The sequence below is a fragment of the Gymnogyps californianus genome, chromosome 6 (genome assembly GCF_018139145.2).
Source record: "Gymnogyps californianus isolate 813 chromosome 6, ASM1813914v2, whole genome shotgun sequence".
NCBI lineage: Eukaryota > Metazoa > Chordata > Aves > Accipitriformes > Cathartidae > Gymnogyps > Gymnogyps californianus.
The window spans coordinates 4,362,942-4,375,335 of record NC_059476.1 but is presented as its reverse complement, the minus strand read 5'-3'; the positions used below and the strand labels follow the sequence as shown (position 1 = coordinate 4,375,335).

The window sequence follows — 12,394 nt, the reverse complement described above, 5'->3', positions numbered from 1 at the left end:
AATAGGCGATAGCGGCAATGTGCAATTCTGGGTTATTCTGAAAAAAATCCTAAATTTATCAATTCTTTACAGACAAGGAAGGGAACTTCCCAGCCATCTGCCTCGCTGGCTGCCAGCAAGGCTCGCACCTCGGAGGCACAAAGGGTTCCTGCTTCAGGCAGTCTGTGCTACTGGCTGCTGCGCAAGTGCTGGTGGTGCAGGTCCAGGCTGACAAGGGGGAGGAACCAGGTGGGTTCCGTAGCTGGGTTCCACCGATTTTTCTGCAAAATTGCATGACTTGTGTGTGCCGTTCGGATTTCATCGAATCTGTGAGTTCTGACAAGGAAATTTACTATCAGTTCTTTCCTGAGCAGCTCGCTCTTGTTCTAGAGGAGCTGGAAGGAAAGAAAGGAGATCGGAGAGACCTAGGGATGGCTGAGGAAGGTGGGGAGAAAGCAGCAGGCGTTAGAGGAACAGGGATTTATGATGTTTGAGAAGCAGGGGAAAAAAGAAAGCTGGAAGACATATGTGTGCAAATTATATTTTTAGATGTGAATGAAGGCGCATAGTTTTGCTATGGGTTTATTCTGTGTTACGGAGGGCAGTTGCACACCCAGTTAGTGAAGGCACATAATCTCTAAAGCACGAGTGAATTCAGCTCCACAAAGCAAAGTTCCCAAAATAACATATTAAGCTGTCAAACGAGTATGACTGTTCCAAATTCCTTACTAGCGAGTTAAAATTTGTCCTTAAACTGGTGGAATACAATTAAAATTTGGGGTGGAATATAGGAAATTAGTACTTGCATACAACTTCTGCTACCTCTAACAAAAATAGAATTATCTTTCTGACATTTAAAAAAGAAAAAGATGATCAAATACCGAATCTATTGAGAACTGGGTTATCAAGTCATGTAGATTTTGATTTCTCTCCAAATTAGAAGTCTGAAAGCTATTATTGGATAAAACATACATGTAAATATCAATGCTCTAAACCGCTGAAAGGTCATTCCTACTGTACTTTATTGTTTAAGTCTAGAACAAATGGCACACTCCTGCAAGGTAAACCTGGCGGCAGATGCCAGCAGGTTTTTGAGATAAAGCCAAAGACACGGCCTTAGGAATAATGTCGCCAACATCAAAAACGCCCGGTAATTCGGAGATGCAGCCAGGATTCGCTTTTGAAACAAACAGCTCTGGTAACTATTTTCAAATTCAATTTTACCACATGCATTCGCCTTCAAGTACTATACAGGTACCTGTTTCATTACTTGGAATGCTTCTGTTCTGCAGAACAACTATGCAGCTATGAAAATCACTTGTCTCCAGAATTCTTCGAAAATCTTTTTTTTTTTCAGTTGGTCATAATTTTTTCTTACCTATGCAACAAAAGTCTTTGAAATGATACGAGTCTAGCTTCATTAAAGCTCTTTACTGTGTTGTGAAATAACATTACATGCTCCTAACGTGCTGCAGTGCACTGTGCTTTGATTAAAATATGTTTCCGTGATCACCAAATGGCTTTCTGACAGGTTTAGGAAATATTCTGGAAGAATTTGAAGTGGTATTTTCCCCCAAATTACATATTCTTTTTATTTTCATCTCTTTTTATGCGGTCTCATCTATAACAATTATTTCTGGAAATCTCCCGTTGCTGTACAGTTGTGGCAGCATTTAGGATTTACCCCACTACTTGTTCGCTTACACGACAGCTTTTCCATCCTCTTGCCTAGCTGCCACGAGCAAGGGATACATTTTCTGCGTTATTTCTAAGCACAGAGATGGCACAATTCCTTAAGATAAGGAATATTTCTTTTACATGACTTATCCAAGTTCACCTGGATCTTATATGTGGGTGTGTGAAAGAAAATACAGTTGTCCCCATCTTTTCTATCGCTAAATACACGTAATTGTTGGCATGTTTCCCAAACGCAGACTGGGGTCCAACTTCTTCAGCGGAATCAGAAAGAGAATTTAGTAAATAACTAGCCTGCGAGAGACAAATCACACTACTCTCCCCCCCAACAGTTTTTGATGTTTATAGGGAACTAATTTAATTGCAAATGGAGACAAATTTCTATTTCAGTCTCCATAAGTAATTACATTTTACTTGTCCTGACTCCAGTTGTAGTTGTTCGTCTGCTGGACAAAGGGATTTTCTCCAGCGCAAGGCATCACTGCTCTGCTTGAACATCTCGACTGCTTTGGTTTTATGCTGATTGAGCGAGAAGGGATGGATCCAGCTGGTCAGAAGAGGACGAGTCTCCCAGTGCAACACCTAGCCTGAGGCATTGGCTAACAGAGTCCCCTCTATCACCTTGGCAGGCAACAGGGAATGAAACCATGGAAATAAAAAGTGTTAGAACATCTGAGAAAGCCTGAAATAAAAAGCAGGAACTGCGGCGGGGAAAAAAAAAAAAGTCAGGTATCAAATGATGTAAGACCCATGAGGGAAGAGCGAGGATGTGGGCAAATACGCTTTTTCTGTCAGTGAGCCTGCAAGAGCAGCTTAAGGAAGATGCAGAGTCGCAATTTTTTGAATAGAAAGCAAAACAAATGATTGCATAGCCAGCACAAGGACTGAACCCAAGGGCTGGCGGAGCAGTTGTTACCGGCCTTTTCTCCCCAGAAGATGAATGGGCTTTGCACTGTATGACCGCTACTTGGCTGGAGAGTCCTTCTGGCTAGGGTGAACATCCTGAACTCCAACCCCGCACACTCACCGTGCCGAGTTAGGAACAGCCGGAACCGACACGTGGAGGAAATCTTGATAGTTTCTTTCTGAGCAGCGCTCAGGGAAATATTTTGCTATGGAAGAACTGAAGGAATTAATGGGAATCTACCAAAGGCTGGGGGCTGTACAGCCTGGGCATGCGACCCTCCATCGCCATTTTCTCGTTTATTTATTGTATGCAGGAGATGTTTCCTGTCAGGACACTGGAAGAAGGATCAGTTGCCACGGAAGCGGTATTTTCGACGGCTGCTGTCTGGCCACGTGCCATCGCAAGGGGTTTTTATGAAGGATTATTTCCATGGGAAACTTTATGTCCAGGTACCACCTACGGTCGTGGATGGCGAGCCAAGCGGGCGGTCTTGTTTCCACTTCCAACGCCGCCTGTGCATTACTCCCCGACGCTGTTGACCAAGCCGGGTCCCGCGCCCAGGTTTACCTCAGGGAGGGCCCCGGCAGGGGCGAGCGGCCGCCGAGGCGGGCAGGCCGTCGGGTCCGGGTGCCCCTGAGGGGACCGGGCGGTGTGTGAAGGAAAGGCTGCGGGGGAGCAGCCGCGGAAGGGGGGGGGGTGTGTGTCCGGGGGACCGTGGGCGGGGACGGGAGAGGGTCCCCCGGCGGGACCGGGCGCTGAGGGGCCGCCGGGGCGGGGCAGGGCTCCCCGGCGCGCCCGGCGGGGCGAACCCCAACACCCCCACAGAGAGGCGCCCCAGCGGCAGGGATGACATCACCCGTTCTTCCCAAAGAGGCGCGCACCGATTGGCGGAGGGGGAAGGCGCAGGCTCCGCCAATGGGCGCCGGGCAGGGCGGCAGGCCGGGCTGACGTGCGGGCTCCTGGCCGTATGGGGGTTTATTTTGCTTTGGGCCGCTCCAGCCGCCGCCATTAGAGGAGCCCGGGGAGCGGGGCGAGAGGCTCCCCCCGCCGCGCCGAGTGGGAGCGCCCGCGGCCGCGGCAACCCGCCGCGTTGGGAGAGACCATGTCCTGAGCGGGGAGAGGACGCCGCAGCCAGCGGGCCGGGGGGGGGGGGGGGCGGCGGCGCGGGGCGCAGGCGGCTTCCAGCGCCGAGCGTGTACCTGAGGGACGGCTCCTGGCGGCGGCGGCGGCGGTGAGGTAAAGCCCCTCTCCCCCCCCCTCCCGCCCCGGGCAGCGCTGGGGGAGGAGGGAGCGCTGGGGGGCACGGCCGGCTGTCCCCTGCGGGGGGCCCGGTGGCGGGGGCGAGCCGAGCCAGCCCGCGGCGGTTCCCCGGGCCGGTGACCCACCGGGATTCGCCCGCCGGCGGAGCGGAGCGGGGCGCTGCGGGGCCGGGGGTGGCCCGGCCGAGGGGCGGTATGGGGAGTCGCCTCCTCCGCGATTCCTCCGTGGCCCCGTGACCGGCTCGGGCCCCGCTGGGGTCACCGTCCCGCGTGGAAGGGGGGGGGGGGTTTGCTTCGGCGGTAACCGCTGGCGGAAGGGCAGCCTGCTCGCTTGCCGCGGGATGCGGCGTTTCTCCCTCCGTCCCAGCAGCGCCTTGTGTAACAGAGCTTTTAGAAAGCTGTGTTAACAGCAACAAGAGTCTCGGTACAAAGGCAGGAAACTCTGATTTTTCTCTTGTGGCTGCTTCTCCAAATGCTGGGCTGCAGTACCTCGGTCTGCTGGGGTGAGATCATGCCTCTGCTGCCTCCCACTTCTCCCCCCCCCCCCCCTTTTTTTTTCTTTTTACATATGTCTATTTTGATCAGTATGCCGTGGTAGAATAGGTGATGGGAGCTACTTGCTTGTACCTGTGAATTTTGGATAGCAGAACTTCTATGATATTGCCGATAGTACAATATTGCATATTGTCGATACTTTATTAGAAATAAAGTACAGTGTGGGAAGTATTTCAAAGTCGAGCTTGTTTTTGTGAACTGAAGTTTAAAAAAAGGTTAGAAAAGTTCAATTAACGAGTGAGGCAAACCTTGGTAATCCATGCTTCCAGCGCTTTTGTGACTCTACCTTCACAGTCCCACACTGCGGCAGCTTCCTGCCAGGGTAAGGTAAACTTCTCTGCGGAGGTCATGGATGTGTCTGCGAGTCCTTCCTTCGGAGTTACAAAAGGCATTCCTTCCAGCCCTCAACCCAGATCTCGAATGCACCGTCCCCACAGTAGTCACTGCTCTCTTAAGAGCAGCGGGTGGGAGAAATGATGGGAGAAAATTAATCTGGGTCTCCTGCATGGCAGACACAGCACGGCTGCTGAGACTTTTTGCTGCCACGGTGGCTTTCAGTGATAACAATAATGACAACTTTTTCTAGAATTCTTGAGAGTCGATGTAGTAAACAAATGTTGTTTGACAGGCTTTGTGCTGTGCTTGAACAGTCTCTACTCACTAGCTACCTACTGTGTTGTAAGTGGTGAAACTGGCATGTGAGTTTAACACATTGATACGTTTGTTGATGCAAAAATTGAAAGGTGAGATGTCTTCTGTGTAATACCTTAACTTCCTCCTTTTTCTTAACACATCCTGTGTTAAAGCTCATTCTGGTGTGAGCAGAACCTTGTAACAGTAGTTCAGGAGGGATTTGTTGCACTTAGTGTTGCTTTTCCTTCTGCTCATCTAGCGTTTTGTCTTTGGTGACTGCAGAAGAGATTTGTGAAGCCCATTTCTTCCCCCCCCCCGCCCTTTTTCAGTGGTTACTCAGAGAGGGGGAAACAGGTAAGCAGCAAGAGGTGTTCTGGTAAGCAGCAGGAGGTGTTCTGGAACTCTTTTATTTGTCGCCTTCCGAAGGCCATGTTGAATTGGTGTCTCAGCAAGCGGAGTTTAGCATGTCATATGTAAAAGATCACTTCTGATTTAAGTCTGTCACAGCATTAAAAGAGAAAAATGCTTTTGGATGCATTACGTTTTGTAGGATTTGTGAAACTCTAATTATGTGGTGTAATTCTCTTGAAGAAAGAAGAAATTATTACCTTTACTTTTCTTACACTGCTTAAGTAAGGACAGGCAGATGAGGATGACCGATGAGGCCATAACCTGTTACTGTAGAGTTGTATCCATTAGCATTTTCTCAGAAGTATAATTAAAAATATTAATTTCATTGAAATGCTGAGTGGCATAAAAGCATCAACAGGGTTCATCACAGAAGCATGACTTAAATTGGAGACTAGTTAAAATGCAAAATTGGTCAAGGCAACATTTTCAGTCTTATTTAGCCTTGCGTATGGCCATTCTAATTGTACGTCATTCGATACGCAAAGTCCTTGGGGATGGGAAATCCCATCCATCTTTGGTGTTCTTTGCAAGATGGATCTGTAAATAAGTCAGAAGTGTAAGTAGAAAATACTTTACTGATTGTATGGGAGGTTATTTTTAATACAGTCAGTCAAATAATCAAATGTACTCTCAGGCACTTCAGTGTGAGATTTGCTGGCTCCTTCATGTGGTATTAACTTAGGTGTTAACGTTTCTCTTTCCAGCTTCTCTTTGCCATATCAGTTTTGCACCAGGTTGAGGTTGTGCAGAATTTTAGATCAATACATTCTTTATCGTGATGTACCATCTACTAATCGCAGCAAAGCATTTAAACTGCTACTGCCAGTTCTGTTGGCAATCTCATGCCCCTTCCTCCCCCCAAAATTTGAAGACTGGGTTATTTTGAGCTGTTCAAAATTTATGTCAACAAGTAATCCTCATTTTAACTGCATGAATTATGATCCACAGTCTCCTGGTACTAAAATGGAACTAAACTTCAGTTTGGCAGCTGAAAATGGCTGGCTTAGCTGTAACAGAGTTCTTGATTTTTTTTTTTTTTTTGAGTAGTACTACATATGAAGAGGGAAATGAGGCAAATGAATTTTTTTTCAACACAGCTGATGAAGAGCTTACCACTTGTCAAATGGCATAGCTTGGTAAAATCAGTTAAATAACAGATAATTACAACTTTGTAGTGTCAGTTGAATGGAATTTGTTACACCTTAAAAAGCAAACTTTATCTTCTAATTAAGATCATTTAGGTGTCTAATTAAGACATTAGGAATTCAGACCCTTTTCTGGTACTTACTCTTTTTCATAGCACTTCTTGCATAGCTGACATTGCTTTAACTTGCACAAAATCGGATTGATTTTGTGACTGTTCATTTTTGCATCATCAATTGCTGAAGCACAGCTTCTCGTAAGTGTGTAGTTAATTCTTTTGGAACTTTCTTGAAATACAAGATTAATAATAGGACTTACCTCTTTGGTGTCTAACAGTTATACTTTAAAAGAAGAACTGTAGTACTTCAACATCAATTCTGAGAACACGTTAGTCTATAATAATATGGATGATTTTGTATTTCCTTCTTTTGTGGCATGGGCAGGTTTTCAGAAGCTCTGCAGTCAAACTGGAGTTGTATCCACCTGGCATTTTTCAAAACAACTTTTTTCCTGTGCTGCTGTCCCATTTATGCAAAAGCTTATTTTGGTGAAGACTGGAGAAAGGTGAGGTGTGGAGAGAGTGGAGTAGGGAATGAGTGCAGTGACGTTTGAAGAAGGAACTGTCTTCAAGAGAGGGCTGATACAGAGACCTTGGTCCAAGAAAGCAGAAGGAATGGTAGACTGTTTTACAAGGAACATGGGAGGGTAGTACATTGGAAAGAGTGGTAGTTGCTGCTATGTGCAGAGCATCGTGCCTATGAAGCAGCCAAGTTTGCAGCCCTTTTGCATCTTCTACTGTACAGCAGATATAATTAAGTTGGCATTTTTCCCTTTGGTTATTTGGATTTATCCTGATATAATCTGTTCTGGTTGTCCTTAAAACAAGGATACTACTGCATCATATTATTTTTTTTATTTCTAGTAAGGTGAATTTTTTTTGCTGAGAATGGCTGCTAATTTTGCTTGTGTTCACATGTGCATTTTAAATTAATGAACGTTAGTACTTCTAAGACAAATGCTGGAGAAGGCACAGAATTTACATCTGTCTTAAGGTTGAGTTCAGAATTGAGCTGAAAATACTTGAAGTAATGAGAGCTAGGTACAAAACGAATACCAGGCGTGCAGCCTGCTGTCCAGGGGATGGGGAGACTGGAAGGATGGACCTGTGTCTATTTTGGTAAGTGTAAATAGGACTTCTTTCTGCAACTGTCAGTTGTGAGTAAGGAGACTGCAGTCTTTTTTTTTTTTTTTTTTTCCTTTTCCTTCCTCCTACCATGCAAGAAGCGAATACACAGTCACGTTTTATTTGGGTTATGTTTGCCATTATTTTTGTAAACAAATGTTAAGGTTTAAAAATCCTCCATGTGATTCTTTGACTTCGATTTGATTTATCATCTAGTCTTGAGTAGCTGTTTTTAATGAAACAGAAAAAGTCCGAGTTACTGGGGGGCTTACAGACATTAAGAAACTTGTGTAAGTTATGTTGTTGTTCTGCTATTTTCTAGATGTTCAGGAGTTAGTTTTCCTGAGCTAAAGAAAATTGTCAGAACCATGGTTTACGTGACTGAGAAGAAAAATAAACTTGAGTGGTCTGTTTTGTTTTCAGTAGATTAGAACTATTATGATCAAGTAATCTTTTAGTGGCTTTGAAGTTGCACGCACTTTTGTAGGTCCATTCATTTGAAAACCATGCAGCTCTTTGTGCATAGTCAGTTGATTATCTGGGAAGAAAAATGACTGTCACAAATTTCATAAATGTGGATAATTCAAGCAAAAAATAGGAAATTTGCTTTGTGAAGGTGATAGTCGGTTTATGAGAGAATCCTGCTTCTTGTGGTTGTAAAGTCTGTTAAGTGCATTGTGGAAGTGTTGACTTGTACTTCTTTCGGGCTAATGGGCTTGAAAATATTTCTTCTGTCTCCATTCATCTTCCCAGTATCTAAGCAGGGATTCAGTAGAGACAGCTGGCATATTTATTAGTTGCTGCTATCTGAAACAGCTTCAATCTACAGTTCTGAGTCTTAAGTGTACTGCAGTTTTCAGAAGTGTTGAGTATGTACTTGTTTTCATGCTAGGCCTTTTTTTTTTTTTTTTTTTTTTTTTTTTTTAGTTCCCACTACCATGATAAGGAGTACTTTGTACTAGGTGTCTTAACAATGTCTGATTGTCATTTATGCCTTCTGTCAGATGGGCCTGTGGATTTAGGCTTTGGCTACAAAGGCTTCCCCTTACTGTGTGCTTGTGGAGAAGCTAATTTTTATCTTGCTGAAGGGTTGGGATGGTCTGCTGGGCTATTTACATTTTTTTGACCTCTGCATTACTGTTTAGCTTGGCAGGGATAAAAATAATTGTCACCTCATGGCGTTTAAATGGTTTATTTAAAGAAGGTTGTTCAGTGTTGTCTCTAGCAGAAAGTTATTCCCACCCCCCAAAAGCAGAAGGTTTACTGTTTTCGAGCTGTTACTCTGAAACTTTCTAGCAGCTCAGAGTACCTTGCAGTGATTAACATGGAGTTGTTGGATATGTATTATGAGCAAAATACAGATTAATAATCAAAGTTAAAAAAAAAAGTGATTTAAAAAACCCCCGCCTGATATCAGTCCTTCTCTAGAAGGAGTTTGAATTTGTTTCCCCTGTGATATTTGATACTAGTTCTCTGCACTACGTTAAGCAGTGACATACACGGTACTGGTTTTTGTGTGGCGTAATAATAGCGTTTTTGCTTCTCCCCTCCCCCCCCCCCCCCGTTTTTTTTGATGCTTTGCTGTCTAGCCAGTATCTTAAGAAGAGCTGGATAAAATGAGTGTAGCTTGTATGGCTTACTTGAACTATAACTAGTCTTAAATACAGCCCAATTGCAAATGCGTATGCCAAAGACGGTCCTTAACTGTATCTGAAAGTGGGTTGCCATTAATTAGGGGAAAACTACACAATAGTTGATATTGAGTGTGTGTTTCCTTGTTTCATGTGGAGGCAGGTGGTTTTTCTCCACCAAATGGTGACGATGTCTGCATGTAGCCATGATCTAATTTACGGTCAGCCAGTATTGAGGAGGTCCAAAGGATAACTGCTAGAACTGAATGTCAAATGTACAAGTCTTAATATAATGTTCCTTGGTTGTTGGACAGGTTTAAGTGTTTTTAAGTTTTGATGTCTGACTCCACAGTGTGTTTTTAGTCAGAGCGTGACATCTGGTTTTCCTCATCTTGTGTGAGGATGGCTGAGATCTAAACAAAAATGAGTCTCATGTTTTAGGCATATAGTCTAAACACAGATAAGCTGTATTTTTTTTATTTGACCTCACTTTTTATAAAGAATCCTCTTGTTCAACTTCTGTACTTTGTCCAATGCAAATGTCTTAAAAACGAAGTTTTAACAATTCTGTTGTGTTTTATTACGTATGTTTGTTACTGTGTTGTACATCTTATCTTGAGTCAGTAGTCATCTGTTGCTGACTGTTCGTGATGATCAGATTCATTAAATGTCGCTGGCTGTATTTATGCGAGTATTCTATCATAGCTCATTATTTTGAGTCACTTTGCTTGTTTTTTGATTAGTATTGTGTGGGAGATGCTGTATATTATGTAACTGTTGATCTGCTTACTCTCATTTTCCCAAATGGTATTGGTTTCTAAGTAAGCAGTCGTATTTAGTCCATCCTAATGTGTAGTAACATCTCATCGAAATAGTTGTTCACTTTTAATTGAGTTTAAAACAAAACAAAAAAACCCCTGAAAACTGTAGCTCTCCTGAAATAAGAAAGAGGACTGAACTGCAAGCCGCTGCTATTGTTTTTTATAGGTTGTTTTCAGCAGTTAAGGTTTTCCTAGCTTTTAGTCACAAATTTTAATAGAGCTGTATGTAGTGTGACCCATTTGAGATGAGTAACAAATAAAATGGAAATTTGTACTTTGCAAGTAACACAGGAGGATTAACTGTAGTGGTTAAGAGCACAAAAATGCTTCAAGAGATAAACATAAAAAAAGACAGCAGAAAGAGCGACTGTTTAGTATTGTCAAATACCTGTTAATTCTGTGATGAGTTTTCAGCTTTTGCAGAAGAGTCTGTTTATAGTTAGGTCTACATCCTAACCTGAAGTTCATTGTCAATTCTTGTATTTCTGATGTCCCCTAAGGTCTGTAACCTCCCGAATGTTTGACTTCTTCCTGCATAGAACGTTTGCGAAATTAGGCATCCTCTTGCATTAAAACTGCATATAAATTCTCTTGCTTACGAAAAGTCGGGCTTTGAGGTTTATTTGAAATGGTAGCAGTTGGATTGGAAGTGTGAATAGAATATTGAAAAGAAAGCTGAAGCAAAATCAGTGTAATTTTTCTGAATACCATAAATACCTAATAAAGTAGACTTAAGATGCTTTGAAATGAGATACAAATCCATAAGTCAAAATGAAAGCAATTTTTTATTAATTGTATGTAAACAAAGCCTGTCAGAATTCACCCAATGCACAGACTTCTAAATGTTTTCAAAAGTTACTACTTACTTTCTCAGAATTTTTTTTGGTTGAGAACTCCATTTCTTGCAGCCTATTTCTTTGTGAAAGATCAAGTCTTCTGGATTTTAACTAATTGCCCACTTGTAAGAGTAGATGAAAAGTTGTATGTAATGAAGGTGGTCGTACCTAAAAATCTGCAGTGCAGAGTATTTGTTAACAGCCTAGACTATCAGAACTGAAGAAAAATGTTAAAACTCATTTAACATACTAGATGGTAAATAGTTACTCAGTTATAACTAAAATATTTTCAATTTTTCTTTTGTTGTGCACCATTAATGTTACAGTTGGTAGGTTGTGTTGTGATTTACAGAGCAATGATTTGGTCTTTAATAGAACTGAGACTTGTGCCAATCTTAACTCGATGATGTCTCTCTTAAGACAGCAACATTCTTCCTGTTATCCATATTACTGGGAGCAGAGGAATAGCTCTACTACTCAGAAGAGCAAAGGTGATCGTTGTGTGTTTCGAGAGCAGTGCTCTTACCGGGATGAGGATGGGAAGGCTAATGTAGTTTGACAGAAGCCTCTGTCTTCCAACATAGTTCTTGCTTTGTATCTGTATTTTATAAGAAAGGGGTTTCTGCGTTCTGTAATGATACCTGCGGTCTGAGACCAGTTCCTACTGTCTGTACTGCAAATAGCCAGCTAGTGTTCTTTAAAGAAACAAAAATTTTATAAGCAAAAAACCCCACCTCATAGAGCAGCTTGCAGAAAACAATTTCAATGCTCTTTTCCTGAGATGACAGAGTATTTTCTCCTTTTTGCTCATCTGTTTGGGACAGTATCCTTTCATTTTTAAAGAACCGTCCTAACAACCAAAGCAAACTATGCTTACTTGTTAAATTCCTTGTTTCAGTGTATTCAGGCTAATACAGAAAATGCTTCTACGTTTGTGACAATCTTTCCGTTCTTTGTTATAATACATAGTTATTCCCTTACTGCAAAGCTTCCAGGTTCAGCACTGATCTGATTTGCTTGTCCCACTGACAAGGTCAATGTTCTTAATTTTTTTTAAACTAATTTGCAGAGATGACAATGGAACTTACTGTTAGTTCCCTTCAAACTATAGAAGCCTAGGTTCAAGTTTTATGCTTTTAATATACTGATCTGTTGAGGCTTATGCTGAATTCTTGAGAAAGCAGTCATGCAGTAGCGAATAGTGGAAGGTGGAGCAAGTAAGCTTAGTAAGTTAAGAGAAGAAAATGTCAGTAAAATTCCAGCTTAGAAAATTAGGCAAGGCAAATTTCATGTGAAAATTGATTCTTAATACTTGGCAATAAATTTCAAATAGGTTATTTA

The 12,394-nt window shown here is 42.7% G+C and overlaps 1 protein-coding gene across 1 annotated transcript in view; it reads left to right on the top strand.

The window, feature by feature from the left end:
* The first annotated feature begins 3,752 nt into the window (after positions 1-3,752).
* Positions 3,753-12,394, top strand: part of ZRANB1 (zinc finger RANBP2-type containing 1) — a 48,642-nt gene continuing 40,000 nt past the window's right edge. Inside the window, exon 1 of the mRNA XM_050898737.1 lies at positions 3,753-3,817. The gene's annotated coding sequence lies outside the window, so the exon portion shown is untranslated. The remainder of the gene's footprint in view (positions 3,818-12,394) is intronic.